This window comes from Ursus americanus, chromosome 17, assembly GCF_024610735.1.
Source record: "Ursus americanus isolate L20-20 chromosome 17, mUrsAme1.1.p, whole genome shotgun sequence".
Lineage (NCBI taxonomy): Eukaryota > Metazoa > Chordata > Mammalia > Carnivora > Ursidae > Ursus > Ursus americanus.
The window spans coordinates 43,483,037-43,500,722 of record NC_142143.1 but is presented as its reverse complement, the minus strand read 5'-3'; the positions used below and the strand labels follow the sequence as shown (position 1 = coordinate 43,500,722).

The following is a 17,686-nucleotide window of genomic DNA, read 5'->3' as shown; positions in this document are numbered from 1 at the left end:
TTCTCTGCCTAGAATATTCCTCCTTCAAGTGTTTTCTTAGCTAACTTCCTTCCCTTCAAATCCTTTTTCAAATCTTACCTTCTTAATGAAACTGTGCTAACCCCACCTCTTAGCAATGTACTGTGTTCCAGCCCCACTGTGGCACTCCCAATTTCTTAGTCCTGCTTTACTTTTTATTATCACCTCCCTAAATACTATACAATTTGCTAATTATGTTTATTTTTTATTGCCCATTTCTCTATGCAATACAAAATTCCATATGAGCAGGGTCTTTATCTGCTTTCATCACTAATGTATACTAAGAACCTAGCATGGTGCTTGGCAAGTGGAGGGTACTCAGTAAATATTTGTGGAGTAACTAAAATAATGAATAAAGGAATGGGTGACCATAAAGCACTTGCTATATGCCGGACATTATACTAAGTACTCCATTAGTGTTACCTGTTATTATTGTTGTAATTTTTCGTTGGGGGAAGAAATAAATGAAGAATATATTCTAGAAAGGTTTGAAAGGAATAGTGATAGAGAAGAAGACTGTTAGGTTGACATAGGCTGGCAAGTGGATTATGACCTTAAAATAAACCCTAGCAGCCTATTGGTTTCCCTGTAAGAGCTCTCTGGCAGAAGGCACCTTTGGGAGAGCATAGTTAAGAAATAATTTACCCAGGGATAATTATTACTAGCAGGAATGAATCTTTTCTCACCCTGACTCACCCAGTGGAGACTACTTTTAAGTAATTATCTTTGTTAAGTTTTATTAATCTTTTGGCACTGAACGCAGTGGTGCACTTTATTGGAAGACACTGTTCACCACTGAATTTTTAAAGCTCTTGGGGGAGCATTTGAATGAGAATAGAACTTGATAGTAGGATTGATTTAAGAGTGGTGGTTCACATTTTCCATACTTTTTCTTTTCTTTTTTTTTTATATCTTGAATGTTTGGGCAATTAGTGAGTTTAAGAGACAATTGCAAAATTTTAGTTCAGAGAATATGGGATTTCCTGATTACTTGAGTGAGTTTTTATGCCTTTTGAATTTTGATGCCTTGTTCTGGTATTGCCCATTGATTTAAATATTGAAATGGCTTAACTGCTATGTTTGACCTGGGAATTTTATGGTAGACCCAGGGATATAAGTAGACCTTTTTTCCTTAAATTAACTTTTTATCTTACTGACATAATTCATATTCATCATAGATAATGTTGGAAATGCAGAAAATTTCAAAGAAAAAAACTGGCTCTTATCCCGTCACCAGAGATAACCACATATAGGTGTACTGGGCATGTTCTGTCTTGAGTCATTTCAAAAGTTGGATATATTTCTCTTGGAAATGTTCATTAGATATCAAAACCATCTATAAGACAGTAGTTATTTCTGACCCTTTCTTGCACTATGGACTCTTCTGAGAATCCAAGAAAAGCTATAGATTTCCTTCTCCCAAATCTCCATATGGTCATGCGCACAAATTTTCTTTTTTTATCAAAGGATTTATGGACAATCTGAATCCTATAATAGTCTATGGATTCTAGGCTAATATCTTTAATATAAAGCACAAACCCTCTTTAAAAAATTTTTAAAATCTGGTAAATCATGAAAAATTAAAATGCTTTCCTATAAAATGCTCATGTTTGTTCAAAGGTAACTATAATGAATATCTGTTACTTTTATCTGCTTAGTACCCATTTGATTCTTCTCTTCTGGTAACACTGCCTAATCACCATATTACAAGGATGGGCGTGTGATCCGGTTTGCAGCAAGAAGAATATCTAACTTTAGAATAGTTAAAGCATGAATTAAAATTAAGCAGACTGACATTTACCAAATATTTAAGAATCTATGCATCTGAATTTTTCTTTTCCACTGTAATCACTTTAGGAGATTTCATTTCAATTATATTGTCATGGTTTGAAGTACTTTTGCTTCTGGAATTGCCTTAAAAGCAAATGTATGAGCTATATAAGCAAGTCACATTATCAAAACTTTTGGTTGAAAGTTACAGAAAACTCCACTCAAATGACTTAAGCAAAAAGAGAATTTATTGGTCCATGTAACTGGAATGTTTAGCAGGGAGGTCTATCTTCAAACACAGGTGGACAGAGAAACTCAAATAGTGTGATCAGGATCTTACTTGTCTCCTTGTCCCTGGGCCCTGCTTCTTTGTGTTGGTTCCATTCTCAGATAGGCTTCTCCTGTGTAGTAACAAAAGTGACTGTAGCATCCTTTCAGGCTGAAATCCATTGGAAGCAGTGAACATCATTTCTGGTAGCTACCAGAGAAGTTTACAGAGATGTAGACTGCATGCTGACAGTGAAACCGTCTCTGAGGACAAGGGAATGCAACGTGGTTTCTGGTTAATTCTGGGGCATGTGCTTCCCCATGGAGTCTTCGTTCCACCCCATGTGTCTGAACTAAGAGTGGGGGAGGAGGTTAAGAGTCAACATAGGAGACTTTTGTTGGAAGAAGGGCAAAAGGATACAAATGATACTCATTCTACAGTTACTATGATTCTTTTAAAGTCACAACTTACATGTGACTCAAAATATCCACCTTCTTTATGGGATGTGGTGCTAAGTAACTTTTGATAACAATAAAGATAATAATTTGCTAGCATCAGAGGTATTCAGGAGAATGTGTTTCAGATTGTATTATCCATTCCAAGGAAGGAGGCTGTCATACCTGGGGAAATACAGTTTACTCAGAGGAGCTATCTCCTAATTTAAAACAGAACGAATAAAATTAAAAAAAAAAAAAAAGACCGGAAGGAATAAGCAGTAAGACAAGTAAGTCGTAAAGCAGCATGTAAGCGTGTTGACTTTTAGCCTGCATTCTTAAAAGCCATCTCTTAAAAAGAGATTATGAAATTCTCAAGAGAGCGTCTGCAACATTGGATTACAGACAAAATGCCAACTTAGTAAATGTATTAAGTTTTGAAAAATGTACTAAAATATGAATTCTTGTGAGTGTTCCTGTGGGTTTGGAAAATTATATGCAATCTGTGTTACTGGTTATGTTTTATGTGATCAAGCTTATTGTGGGATTTACACATTTTCCGTTTGGTTTATTTTTGTCTGTTGATCTAGCAGTTTCTGAGATGAACATGTTAAAATCTTCACCTACAATTGTTGATTTAGCTATTTATCTCTTCTAATTTTTCAGTAAGTTAAAGAATATGTATATTTCAAGGCTTTATGCATACATCTGTTCATGACTGATATAATGTTCCTTTTACCAATATATGACGTTCCTCTTTTTCCCTTATGGTGTTTTTCACTATAAGTTCTATAACCTGGCTTTATTTCTTATTTTCCTGGTATATTTTTTCCATTCCATTATCAACACTTTTGTATACCTTCTTTATTGCTCTCCCTGGCTTTTAATATTCACTCTGCGATTTTCTGTCTTTTGATTGATAAGTTTGATCCATTTATATTCATTGTAATTAATTTTGTTAAGATTTATTTCTGTTATCTTATTTTTTTGTATTCTATTTACACTTTTTCCTTTTCATTTATTTTTTCTGCTTTTATATACTCTATGTAAATGAGAAAAATTTTTTTCAGTGTTGAAAGCTATATATTTTATTTTTATCCTTATGGTGTTTATTTCCAAATTAGTAAAATTTATACTTGTGCTTATTTTTTTCATCAGAGAACTTATCAATATCTATGTTTTTTCATTGAATAAGACAAGAACCTTAGTACATTCTAATTTCTCTCACTTCCCTCTGGTATCTCCCCTCAAACTTCATTAACATCTTATTATTGTTTAGAATTTTAGTTTTAGATTTTTGTGCACATATATTTCTGGTTATTTCTTAAAATAATAAATTAAGTTTTACCTCATCCTTACTTCTCACATCTTGCTTTTTTTCTTCCAGATTTATTCCTTATTCTGTTATAGTATGTTTTTCAAGAGTTCTTTCAAAGTCTTTGTCTGGCAAATTTTTGTAGCTTCATAAATCTTTGATCTTTATCTCATCATTGCATTTAGGTGATAATTTAACTGGATATAAGATCTCAGCTTCAAAACACTTTTTCTTCAACATTCTGAAGATTTTTACTACAGTATCTTCATGTATTAATGCTGTTGATAAATTTGATATCCGTTTGATTCCTCTTACATGTAAGTTATCTGCTTTTTTACTGTAAAGATTTTAAAATATTAGAAATATTTCAGTATAACTTCACTAGGTATGGGTTTTTAAAACTTATCTGTTTGATACTTTATTTTTTCTTTTCCTGTGAGTTTTGTTAATTTTTCTTTTTTAAAAAATTATAGAGTTGGTTTAGGTTTAGTATAGTTTAGCATATTTTAGTATAGTATTTCTTTTGGAATGTGTGTTCTCCTCAGATTTCTCGTAATACTTTCTGGATGTATCTTTTACTTCTTTATGGCTACCAGCTCCTTTGACTTGTAATGTCAACAGGGGGGATGGGCATAAGTTCAGGCCTTGGTTTGGGCTCCTTTAGGTACTTTTAAGATTTCAGTGCATGGGGCGAGACTTTGGGTTCTGCCCATTCCAATGTTCTCTGCTTCAGGTGTTACCGTACCTTGCTCCATTCAGGGAATAGCACCTTTTAAATGTAATTTCCTGGCCCAAGGAGTGGGCAGGGGAAGGAGGGAAGGGAATATTCAGGGCCAGCCCTTCCGTTAGGTCTCATTGCTTTAGGCCCTTCATCCCAGCTGCGTTCCAGGGCTACCCTGATATCACTTCTTTAACATCTGTATCTGAATTACTGTAGTGAAATGGTGGTCAATATTCTCCCAGGGCAATGTGGGGGAGAGAAAAAGAATTAATAGAAAGCTCTCCTAACCTATTTTGAACTGTGGCCTCAAGCCTGCTCTGTCTCCAGCACACTACTCTTTTTTACTGTGGGACCTGACCACCATCTGGCTCCCCAGAGCTTTCTTACAGTGTATGTGTAGTCGTGGCTCTGAAATCTGTCAACATGCGCATTTCTCCTGTGAGAAAGAGATTAGGTTTTGGGAGTGGGAGCCGTCAGCACTTATTTGTTCTGAACTTCTCACTACTTTGTTGAAAACTGGAAATCATTCTTATGTTGTGAAGTTTTGCTACATTTATTTCATATTGCAGATAAAAGCAAGGCATATCATTACAGTGAACCAAACTGTGGCAGGAACATGTTTTCAATATTTTATCCTTTTTGCATTCTACTTCTCTCAATATTTCAGTGAAAGATCTCCATCAAGTTGGAAGGTTATGTACTTAAAACATTTCTTAATCATGAACTACAAGATTTCTGAAAGACTTTATCTGAATTAGAAATATTGACAGACTAAAATTTTAACCCACAGTGATAGCTGTGACTTGGAGTGGCATTCCTTTATCTCTTTGTTCTCCAACAAACATGTCAAGCTCCTATCATGTGTGAGGCAAGGTACCAAGTGAAGAGAGAAACACAAAGAACGTGATCCTTTTGCATGGAGAACCTGAAGTCAAGTAAGATCACTGGAACAACCATAAAATATTTTTAATTCAGAGTGGTCTTTAATGATCCACACTTTCTCCTTTATAATCTCTTGTCCCATCTTCTTTATAATTCCTATTTGCTACTTTTTACATTGTTTTTTCCCCCTTAGAATGTATGTCCCTTAGAACATATGTCTCTTTCAACTTTCTTATCTTTAAAAAAAATTTCTTTTATTGTGGTGAGAACACTTAATATGAGATCTATCTGCTTAACAATTTTAAGCGTACAATACAATATTATTAACTATAAGCATGCTATTATATAATAGATGTCTAGAACTTATTCATCTTGCATAATTGAAAATTTGTGCCATTGGTTAGCAATTCCCTATTTCCTCTTCTCACCAGTCCCTGGTAACCACTATTCTACTTTCTGATTATATGAGTTTAATAGTTTTAGATACCTCGTATGAGTGGAATAATGCAAGATTTGTTTTTCTGTGATCGACTTATTTTGCTTAGCATCATGTTTTCAGGGTTCATCTGTGTTGTCACATGTTGCAGGATTTCCTTTTTTAAGGCTGAATAGTATTTCATTGTATGTATATACAGCGTTTTCATTATTCATTCATCTGTTGATTGACATTTAGGTTCCTTCCATGTCTTATTGTTGTGAGTAGTGCCGCAATGAACATTGGGGTGCTAATATCACTTTGAGATCCTGATTCCAATTCTTTTTGATAAATACCCAGAAGTGGGATTACTGGATCAAATGATAGTTCTATTTTAATATCCTTAAGAATCTTCATTCTGTTTTTCATAGCAGCTACACCATTTTTCATTCCCATCAATACTGTAACTCTCTTAATTATTTTTATCACATCTTAGATACTAAACATAAATGTGCTATTATAGGTATTACAGAGGCTAAAAGAGCATTTCTGGGTTGCCAGGAATAGTGAAAATGCTATTTGAAGTGGGTTACTCTTGGCTTTAACTCAAGTCCTCTTTCCTCAGGTGTGCTTTCAAACTTTTCTTGATCATCTTGAAACACCTTTCCCCCTTCTCAGCAGAAATTTCTGAAGAATATACCAACTCCAATGGAAGGGCTATATGTTTTTGTCATCATCTTTGTCTTTTAGATCAAATTTGTTTTCCACTGGAAACACTTTCACCTGATATAGCTGAGAAAACCTTGTAGTGTGGGCTGCCTTTAACAATTCAGCGTCACCTTGGCTAGGATGCTGCCAACACCCACGGACCCCCGTCATTGCTATTCTCAGCAGCACATGTCCCACTTTTATTTAAATAGCATAAAGGTTGGAACTACAAAAGAGGACATTATCCAATCGGGCATTTGAAATAAATACTAGAGACTAGAGATTCTAGGAAGGAGTGAGGTTGGTGGTCTTTGATCAGAGAGAAGATTAGAAACATGGTGTAAATGAATGTTAGAAGGTACTTTGGGGGCGGGGTCACTAGATCTACCCCCACCCTTCACCTTAGAGATAAGGAAACTGAAATATAGTGTGGTGAGATGACTTGGTTAAATTAGCACCAGACCTGTAACTAGAACTTAGGCTTTCTTACTCCCAGGGCAGTGTTCTTCCTGTCATATTCAACTGTGCTTCCTGGGTATTTCAGACTTTGAAATCAATGATAGCACACTGGGAGGATATTTTTCTATAGATCTGATTTTGTAAGCTGGAAAAGTTTAGTTGATTACATGGAGAAATTTGCTAAGACTGTTGTTCCTATATTTAGTGTGATAGTTAATTTTATGTGTCAACTTGGCTGGAAATAGTGCCAGACATGTGGTCAAACATTATTCTGGATGTTCTTGTGAAGATGTTTTAGATGGAATTAATACTTAAATCCATGGAGTTTGAGCAGATTCCCCTCTGTGACATGGGTGGGCCTCATCTAATCAGTTGGTGGTCCGAATAGAACAAAAGACTGACTTCCCTCAAGCAAGAGTAAACTTTGCTGGCATATGGCCTTTGGACTTAAACATCAATACTCGCTACTCATGGGTCTCTATGGCTCCTCATATGGTCTCAGGCGATGGCCCACCCTGTAGATTTTAAACTTGCCAGTCACCATTCAGTGAGCCAATTCCTTAAAATAGACCTCTCTTTACCTCTCTCTCTCTCTCTCTTTCTCCATATACATATATGGAGTATGGATTGATATGTATCCTATTGGCTCTGTTACTCTGGAGAACTCTAATACACTTAGTGAAATACTTGTTTCTTTAATCCAGCATTTGGACCTTAAATATTTGTACCCAGAGGATCTTGTCTGATATTTTGGGTCATCATGTGCTATTGTCTTTCTTTCTTATTCTCTGTAAGCACAAAGATGCTTCTTTTTTATTTTGCTGCTACAAGATAACCTCTAAAAACAATGCTCTTGTTTCTTCCTCGGTAATGAAGATCACTTCAGTGGAATCCTGATGTGTCTTCGTCAAATTCTGAGACCAGTGCTGCTGACTCTACCTGTTGAAGGGTGAGGCAAGTTTCTGGGTCCACTGCCAGAGAAGGCATGCAAGCAAGCACACAGTAAGTCAGTCTTCATTCTTTCTCTGAAATGTTGGTAATCACTCTCCTATCCAGTCCTCTATTCTGCTTTCCCGAGGTACTCCTACATCCTCTTCATCCTCTTTTTTTTTGTATTGGTTAGGACACTTTCAGTCGTGGGTGATAGTAACCCAACTTAAACTTGTTTAAGTCAAAAGAGAATTTTATTTGCTTATGTAATAAAAGAAGTTCTGAAGAGGGTTCTGGAGTAGAAATCAGAGCCTCAATATTGTCACTAAGACCCATTTTCTCCCCGTCTCTCTGCTTGGCTTTCCTCTGTTTTGGTGCCGTTTTGGGGGCTAGCTCATTCTGAGTATTGGCAAGATAACAGTAGTAGCCACTTGCTCACATTCTGTTCATTTAATACCGTGGGAGAAAAGAGCATGCTTCCCAAGAGTTCTAACAGAAGTCCTGGGCCTGACTCTCCTTGGCCAGTTAGGTCATACGTCCACCCTTGAATGTGCTGGTTCACTTACCCTGGATCATGTCCATCTTCATACTTAAGGCTGGCCTCAATCAACCCACATGTACAAAGAGCAAAGAAGAGGCAGTTTTCTCAAAGGGAAAGGGAGGATGGATGCCTGGTAAACAGAAGTAGTAGAATACACTATAGCATCCTTGTCAAGTTTGGGCAGTCAGACTGCGTCTGGCAGGTGGGCAAGAAGCAGGAGAGAGAATTAAGGAGCTCAGTCTCGAATAGTTCAATTTTTTAAAATCTTTAAAAATATTTCTTTTCTTCAGCTTTATTGAGGTACAATTGACAAATAAAATTAAAATGTATTTCTATACCACATATGTGTGTGTGTGTGTTTGTGTGTGTGTGTGTGTGTTTGTGTGTGTGTGTGTGTGTGTGTATTTGATACACATATACAAGTACTTGTAGAATATCCCGTGGTTCTGGATAACTGAGCTCTGGAAATAATGAAAGTCTAAGCTAGAGAGTCTTTTCAATGTTTTAGAAACAAATTACATTTCCTGGAAGGTTTCAAAGTTCTAGAATGGAGATTTAGAATATAGTCTCTCCTTACCACACAGTGTCAACTTCTCGCTGACTATTGTCAGCCCCTGGGTCTTCTGTTTTATTCTTTGCTTTGCCATAGTATTTAGAGTGAAATAGTGGGGAGTGTGGCCCGTGACGAAAAGGGTTTAGTCCTTTTGCTCACTGTTACATATCCAGTGCCTAGAAGAGTACTGGACCCAGGAGAGGCACTCAAAAATATTTGTTGAATAAGTGGGTAGATAAACTACATATGTTATTTTATATCTGGCCTCACGATGGATTAGTAAAATGTCGTGATAATGAATTCCGCTTTGTTTTCTGTGCTTTTTCTGATGAAATTCTTTCCAGCTGACTTTTTAAAAGCTGACCTTTTTATTTGAGATAATTATAGATTCACATGTAGTTGTAAGAAATAACACAGATTTCATGTACTCTTTATCCTGTTTCATCCCAGTGGTAACATCATGCAAAACTATTTCACAACTAGGATATTGAGATGTTGATACTGATACAGATAATCTGGCTGAATTTTCTTTGTATGTGTGTACACGTGCGTGTGTGTGTGTGTGTGTGTGTGGTCAGTTGTCTCATGGCCACAAAGTTTTTCCATCCACTCTGTATGTTCTTTTGCAATGTGAGTTTGCTGTTCCTATAATCCAGAGGTAAATTCTCTCATTTCATCATCTTGAATTTGAACCAGACTTATTTGGCTTTGACTAATAGAATGTGGCAGAAGTTATGTTGTGCTAGTCTTAGAGCCTTGGCCTCAAAAGGCCTTTCATCTTTTATCCTCTTTGTCTTGATACATTTTCCTGAGAAGAAAATGGTCTAGTCAATTGGAAGATGAGGGACCATGCAGAGGCAAACTGAAATGCCTCCGCCAATGGCTAGGACCAACTGTCAGATATGTAAGTGAGGCCATATTTTGACCTCCTGGCCCAGCCAACTATCTTGCTAAATGCATGAGTAAGCCCAGGTAAAACCAGTAGTAGAGGATGTGCCTGGTCAAATCCCACAGAATCGTGAGAAATAAGAGATTACTGTTGCTTTAATTTTTGGAATGTTTGAAACATAGCAGAGGGTAACTGAGACAGCAACATCTCATATTGAGAATCTTTAGATGTAAAGATTCAGGTTTTATTTTTGGATTATGACCTAGTAACTAGCAAGTGAGGGTCAACTATGTGTAGTTTGCTTTTTTTTTTTTTCCTTAAGTACATTACTTGTCAGTTGCTTTCGTCTTATCGTGTTTCTACTCAGTTACGTATCAAGAAAATCTGATCGGGGGCGCCTGGGTGGCACAGCGGTTAAGCGTCTGCCTTCGGCTCAGGGCGTGATCCTGGTGTTATGGGATAGAGCCCCACATCAGGCTCCTCCGCTATGAGCCTGCTTCTTCCTCTCCCACTCCCCCTGCTTGTGTTCCCTGTCTCGCTGGCTGTCTCTCTCTCTGTCAAATAAATAAATAAAATCTTAAAAAAAAAAAAAAAAGAAAGAAAATCTGATCAGTATCCCCTGCACCTCATCACTCTCTTATTAGCATACAGAAGTTTTAATGGTATCTGACAAAGCAACTTAGTGGTTTTATGTAGATATAGACCCAAACCTGGTTTCCTAGGTTAATATTTATGTAGACTCAAACATAGCCAAATAAATATTTCAGTAGAAAAATCCCTATCACCATATTGTAAAATAAATATTGAAATCCAGAGTTCTGGCTCAAGATGACAATTTAAAGACCGCTTGTGTTTTCTGACAAACATTCAGCTCCTATCACTTTTATTTTTGTGTTGCTCCTAATGTTAATACCCATGATGAATCTTTAACTAGATGTGATCTGAAAGGATACATTTCCGAAATCCCAAGAAGGTATCTGGACATGAAGATATTTCTGTAGATTGCAAAAATATGAATTTTATATTTACTAGTTCTTTACAACATTTCTCTTTTAGATATATTAAAGATTAATTACATAAACCAGTGGATAGAGCTCTGCGTAGTCATGAAGAAATCAGTCTTTGGAGTTAGAGTCCCAGGTTTAAAATCTAACCACATCACTTACACACTGTAGAACCTTTGGCAGATTGCTTAATCTCCTTGTGCCTCAGTTCCTTTATCTGTAAAATAGGGATGATAATAATGCCTCTCTCAGGTTTCTTATGGAAAAATGCACTCTCTACCACATACTAATTACTCAAATGTTACTTAATACTGTACCTCCTTTTACTTCTCCTCTGATTGCCGCCATTATCACTCCTTATTCTCTCCTTGGTTGATCACTGATACGAATAGTCTTATTTCTAGCTTTTTCTCATAACTCTAAGACTCTGAACATTTAACACAAAACTAATGACTTGTCTGATTCAAGCTTTTGATTGTAACAGTTAATAAACATTTATGATGAGGTCAGCAATGGGTTGCATGAGAGAAACTCTATGGGTTCGACTGGATCACCATGGTATATTGTTGTAGTTATTTATCTTCTCTGGATATCCCTTCTACTTTTTCTGAGGCAGCAGATAAATAAATGAAGATTTCTGAAAATTGCTGCTGCCTAGTTCCTTTGGGATTAGGTGAAGAATAGCCCCCTTGAAATGGAAATTCTTTGGGCTGTATTTACTTCTCCAAGATGTATTGCGATCATGACCCATCATTCCACCAAAGTGCAAGGCTTGTTTCCATTTACTGAAGCATTGACTGTGTCATTGACCCCCTCACATACATGATAGGGTTGTATCAGTCTGGGAATTGATGACAGCCCAGTCCTTAACAAGATTCCTCATTCTTTCCTCTGAATAGCCATGATTCATTTTGGCTGTTAAATTCATCATGAGGGGCATACGTTCTGGATCTTCTGGATGCAAATAAAGGCGCATGGGATGTACCCAAATGCAGGAGTAAATGACGGGTAAAGTGGTATGCCAGGGTGACTGCAGTCTGACTAATTTGAATCTATTTGGCCTCCATCATTTCTGTGTCAGTGTAGCCATGCCACAGTGGATTCTGTGAAGCTGATTGAATCAGAGCATCTAGCAGCTTAATAAGCTGCTAAAATGTACATACTGACCTGCGGAATTTTGCATGGCTAATGAAGGCAGAGTTCAGTGTTCGTGATGATACTGCACAGCTTTACTCAAACAGCCAATAAATGTTTACAAATCCATTTGATCTACTCAGTTTGCCTGCTCACAATCTAGGCGGGGAAATTTTATCTCGATAACGACTTCGTTCTTTTAGAGAGAATGGCATGAAGGGAATGAAGTCATAGAGGCAGGATGAACATCCGTATTAAGTCCGGGTTTTAAGGATGGTTGATGCACAATCCTCAAAGTGTTCGGTTTGCTGGTTACAGTATCGTCTTTATGAACAAGGAGCTTTTTGCCAATAAGTCTGGCAAATAGTTCTGGTTCTGGAAGAACATCGAGAGGAGAGTGGAGGAAAGAGAATATAAATGCTCTGTGCTATAAATGCTGGATCTTTCCATCTGGAATCTGTAAATACAATATAGATTTTCCTGGCATTGAGTTAGATTTGGCAGATCCTTCATTCATTGATCTTGAGGGTAATAATATTTATCATAGTGAAATCCTTTAGTAGAAGCAAAAATACTTCTGACTGAAGAGACATTCCAATTATTCATGTCCCTTTGTTATTGTGCTATTATCTTTCTGTTTCTTTTGTCTGACTGTTTTGGTGAAGAGACACTGAGAAAAATGTGAAATTTGAAGTGGTACAGGGGTGAGTACCCTAGAAAATGATAAATGCATAAGTAATTTCTTACTTTGAATTAGAGGCAAAGTTCATTTCCAAACTAAAAACATAATTAGTTATAACGACAGCCTATTTTGTTTAGATCATTTTAAATTTCAAAGTGTGTTGCTAAATGCACAGATTTGTCCTTTTCATCTCTTCTCCTCTGTGATTCTTTGCTTAAAGCAAAGAGCCCCTTGATGGAACAGAGGGAATCTTTATAAAGCGATAATAGAGCAGAATGACCACCACTGGAAGCGCAGACTTGGTGCAAATTATGCTTTTCCTAGCCCTTGGGTAAATAGGTAACTGGATATGCTTAACCTACATCCCAGGAACTAGGCAATTTGGGGACCCCTTCTCCCCCAGAAAATAGCAGGGCTTTGAGTAAGGCGTTGGGAGAGGGACAGAGTGATGTATTTAAACTCATGGTCACCTCAAAGGAGCTTTTTCTGGAGCCAGACTGGTTCGGTCGTCCAGGGACTTCCTCAAATGTGGTAGAAGGGTTTGGCTGCAGGGATACACAAAGAAATGCCAGTAATTTGATGGATCCATTGAATATTCAAATAACCTGACTGTCTTAGATGAACCAAACCTGCTAGACCTGAGTCTTCTGGGCCATCCCGATTCTATGTTCCGGCCCAACACTAACCCTAACCTAAATTTGATTATTTATGCCATTCGATTCCAATCTCGTACTTTAACTTGATAATAGGCAGCTCATGGGATCCCAGAAAGTATATTTGGAGATTAAATGTATTGGCAAAAGCCTCGGGAGTTTAAGGGGAAGAGAAGTGGAGACTGTGAGAAGTTGCCGATTTTGTGGGACTCTCCACTTCACAACTTGCAGAAAACGCCCCTGCAGAGGTGGTCACCAGGCCGAGAAATGAGGCAGATCCCAGTGTATGAAGACTAGTGGGATGCGTTGTCCAGATCCCCTTTCAGGGAAGGGCTTGTCATCCCACGTGAGGGGAGCACTGTCACCAGACAGCCTGTAGGCAGCATTGTCTCAGCTGCAAAGAACCAACCACCGTGCCCAGGGCCACCTTCCTGCCAGCTTGTCTCTAATGACTGATGTAGACAGGGGTATAAAGACTTGGACATTTTGGCCCAACACAGGTCAATTCTGGTCAATTCTGACAAGTCTTCGTCACAGTGCCCTCTAGCATCAATACGTTTTGCCGTATGACTTCTTCCTTTACCCAATTCTGCTTTCTTCTCCTTCTTCTCCCACGTACTACGTGCACACTAAATTCCGTGTCAGAGTCTGCTGCCCAGAGCATCCAGTCTGAGACATAGTGTGGACATCGAAGGTTCAGTTGAAAATACAGCTGGAGTTTAGTGAGGAAGAATGATGGTATCCTGATCTGAAAGGTAAAGGAGGCAGAGATTAAAGTCCTTTGCTCCTAGATCCTTTGCTGTACTACCTGTATCAAGTGCAGTTCTTAAAAAGTATTTTAGAGAAGTATTGTGCAGAATATGACTAAATGATCACCTTTTTCAGTGAATTCATGGGAAAGCCTTCTACTTAAAGGAATCCCACTTTTCGGGGTTAGAGGGAAGAAGTCCCCAACCTGGTCACGGGGAAAAAAAGACCAACATGGTAGAAGGGAGCCAGGTATTCATAACAGTGGTAATGAAAGACAAGGCTTACAGCATCCCCGCGCCCGCCCCCCCCCCTCCCCGGCCCAAAGCCTGTTACATGATTTCCATTTACTCTGAATCCTCTGGTTGGAGGAGAAGCTCTTAAGTCAGGAAGAACAGAAGCATCTATTTTTCTCTTTCCATAGTCTTTACTCCTCTAGTAGAGGAATATTATTTGCAGGCTGGTCTTTCCCACTAAAGTATAAGTTCTTTACGGGCATTGTCTCAGGTTGGTTTACTCTGGAAGCAGAGCAGGAAATGAACATTTGAATGGAAATAACCCCTTCCTCCCCCCAGGGGGAGATACAGGGAACACTGATAGGAAGTAGAAAAGTAATAGAGCAAAGGAGAGGAGGCCAATAAAATGTCCATTATTAAGCGGTTATAGTGGGCTACTCATGCGTGTCAGCATCATGTCCCCCAAGCATCAAGGGAGCTGGAGTATTTGTACATCCACTTCTGTCAGTCACTGCTGGAGGGCTTTGGGAGTCAGAGATATGGGGAGTGGAGGAGGCATGGGGAAGTGTTAATTCTCTGGTGTTTCTGGCCTGCTGTACTCTGGAAGAGTAGCCTGCTTCCTTCCTCTTCCTTCCTTCCTTCCTTCCTTCCTTCCTTCCTTCCTTCCTTCCTTCCTTCCTTCCTTCCTCCCTCCCTCCCTCCTTCTTTCCTTCCTCTTTCTCTCTTTCTCTTTTCTTTTCTTTTCTTTTCTTTTCTTTTCTTTTCTTTTCTTTTCTTTCCTTTCCTTTCCTTTTCTTTTCTCTTTTCTTTCCTTCTTTCTTTTCTTTCTAGTACCCAAATAATGAATGACTTTATTTGAAATGATTTGGAGAGGTCATGGGTATGTGATTACAGACTTGAAAAAGGTAAGAAAGCAACCATCAAATAACCACCCTGCAAGATTACAGATGGGAGGACAGACCAAGGTTGGCAAAGAAATGACTTTCCCCAGGTTACTCCTTGAGTTGGTGACAAAGGAAAGACTAGAACCCAGGTCTCCAGATTTATCCCAGCCTGATACTCGCTGGTGATCTGTCTCATCTTGTTGATACCACTCAGTGCAAAAAGTTAATATTAATAATAACATTAGCTATTTAAAGGGATGGAGGGGGAAAGAACCGACTTATGTGACTTAGCACCATGTTACTATCAGAAGCCTTGCAAATTCTACTCCGATAGACCCATGTGATGATACAGATGATAGCCTTAACAAACTTACACTTCACTTCTATTTGGTAACAGCAACAGAGGAAAGCAGTGTAGTATATCCCAGCCACTTTATTTTGACCCACAAGGTCCTCTACAGCTTTCCTTGATGATATGATCACCTTGTCCTCCCCTTCACACACCTTTTACTCCAGGTAAATGCTCCAGGTCACTGACCCCATACGTATTCCACTCCTTCTCCAGTCCACATTTTTTCTTCCAGCTCTTGTTCTCTGTGTCTTGAATATTCTCCCCTCTATTTCAACAACTCCCACGTCCTGCCATCCTTGATGGCTCATTCCAAGTGCGGAAGAGTAGCTTTCTAGCAGAATTCCTGTCTCAGTGAAGGAGATACTAGCAGATAGAAGTTGGAGCACACCAAATTGGTAAAGTCCAAAATATATGGGTATGGGGAAGAAGCCAACAAGGGCTACTCAGACATGAATTATGTTATTCATTTTTATATTTCCCCCGAAATATGGCTCTGTGTCTGGCACATAGTGCGTGCTCAGTCATTGTTTGTGAATTCCTTAAAGACGAGACCAGACTGTGGTCCTTGTGTGCCAGGGGCTGAGAAACGGGTAGGCTGGAGAAGGTGAATAGGCTGTGGCTCAGGTCATCTCTTGTTTCTCAAAGAATGGAGAAGGCCACGCACATTTAGACACAGTTCTTAAAGATTAATGTAGAACTCGGTTTCCCTGATAAGTTTTAAATTAAAGTTGGAAATTGCCTCGTGAAATTCACAAAGGTGCATACACAAGAAGGGAGAAAAAAAATTCCGATTACAGTTTTATTTGCTGACACTCCTTAACAATTTAAGTTCAAGTGCTATTTTGCTAATTAATGGCTGCTCAAGAAATGCCATGTGTCAGCAATGAATCACTTACTTTTGTTGCTCTTCAATTGTATATGGATAATGAACAAGGACAAGTCATATAATTAATGCTGAAAATAGCCCAGCCATGGGACAGAGGCCCATCAATAGGAAGAAGATATTATATTTGCCAGTATCCATACCAGGCTATTAATAGTCAAACTCGTTAAAGGCTGAAGAGGCAACTTTACTGACACATAACCCAATGACCATAGTACAGAAAGGACAAGTAGAGGTGACTTCAGGGATATTTGGAACCAGGGAGTAGAACACCATCCAGATTCCCACTTTCCATCTTCCGTCTATGCCTCTCTTTGTGCTTCTTCATGCCTTTACACTAGCTTTTACATGGGTTTGGGGCCATGGGGCTATTGGTAGTTTTGGGCTCACAGCTAACACCTCTGTGCCAGAAAGGAGAGGGCTCTTCTGTTCCACTCCAGCGTGCAGTACTTCAAGGAAGGACTAACCGGCCATGCAAATCATGTGACCAAGGAAGTGGACCCCACTCTTTAGAGCTTTCTTCTCAGAACAAGTTCCTTCATGGGTGAACAAGACAGTATGTTGTGAAGTGTAAGTAGCAATATAAGGATTGACATTCCAGGTGGACAGTCCGGATTAAAACTGCCATCATAATTCAGGGAAGGGAAAGAGGGTGGTCGAGTTGTTGAGGAGCTGGGACTTGAACAGGAACGTCTACCCAACTTTGAGGAGCAAAACGCAACAATAACCTAAATATACACCCAAGTGCTTGGAGCACAGGAAGTGAGAGATGCGCCAAGGGTGTAGCGGTAACTCCCGCCGGGGGATCCTGCGGCTCCTTGGAGGTGGTGATTAGCTGAACTCGCTCCGAACCCTTCAGAGCCTCCAGTGGAACAAGCTTCGCTTTCCTGTCCTCAGCAGAGAGCTCTGCAGTGGCGTAGCTGGGAGCTAAATCCTAAAGGTGCCTGTGGCATTTGGGAAGGCAGAATTTTCAACCTTCAAAGCTACCGTGGCTTGTCTGACGAAACTGCTGGATACTGCGATACCACGGAGACTCTGCAGGACTGAGAATTATCAGTGGCTTTGATCATTTGCTGAGAATTTAAAATGAACTTCTTATAGTGCTTGCTTGGACACTCTTTTGGAGAAATGTTTCATTTAACGAATTGATTTAGGTAAACTTATTGAAGAATGCCTCGGTGATTCACTTGATGTAAAGGACTGTATAC

The 17,686-nt window shown here is 38.8% G+C and overlaps 1 protein-coding gene across 1 annotated transcript in view; it reads left to right on the top strand.

Annotated features, from left to right (window-relative positions):
• Positions 1-17,686, top strand: part of TPH2 (tryptophan hydroxylase 2) — a 318,850-nt gene that overhangs the window by 154,635 nt on the left and 146,529 nt on the right. Inside the window, exon 11 of the transcript XR_015727189.1 lies at positions 7,867-7,992. The gene's annotated coding sequence lies outside the window, so the exon portion shown is untranslated. The remainder of the gene's footprint in view (positions 1-7,866; positions 7,993-17,686) is intronic.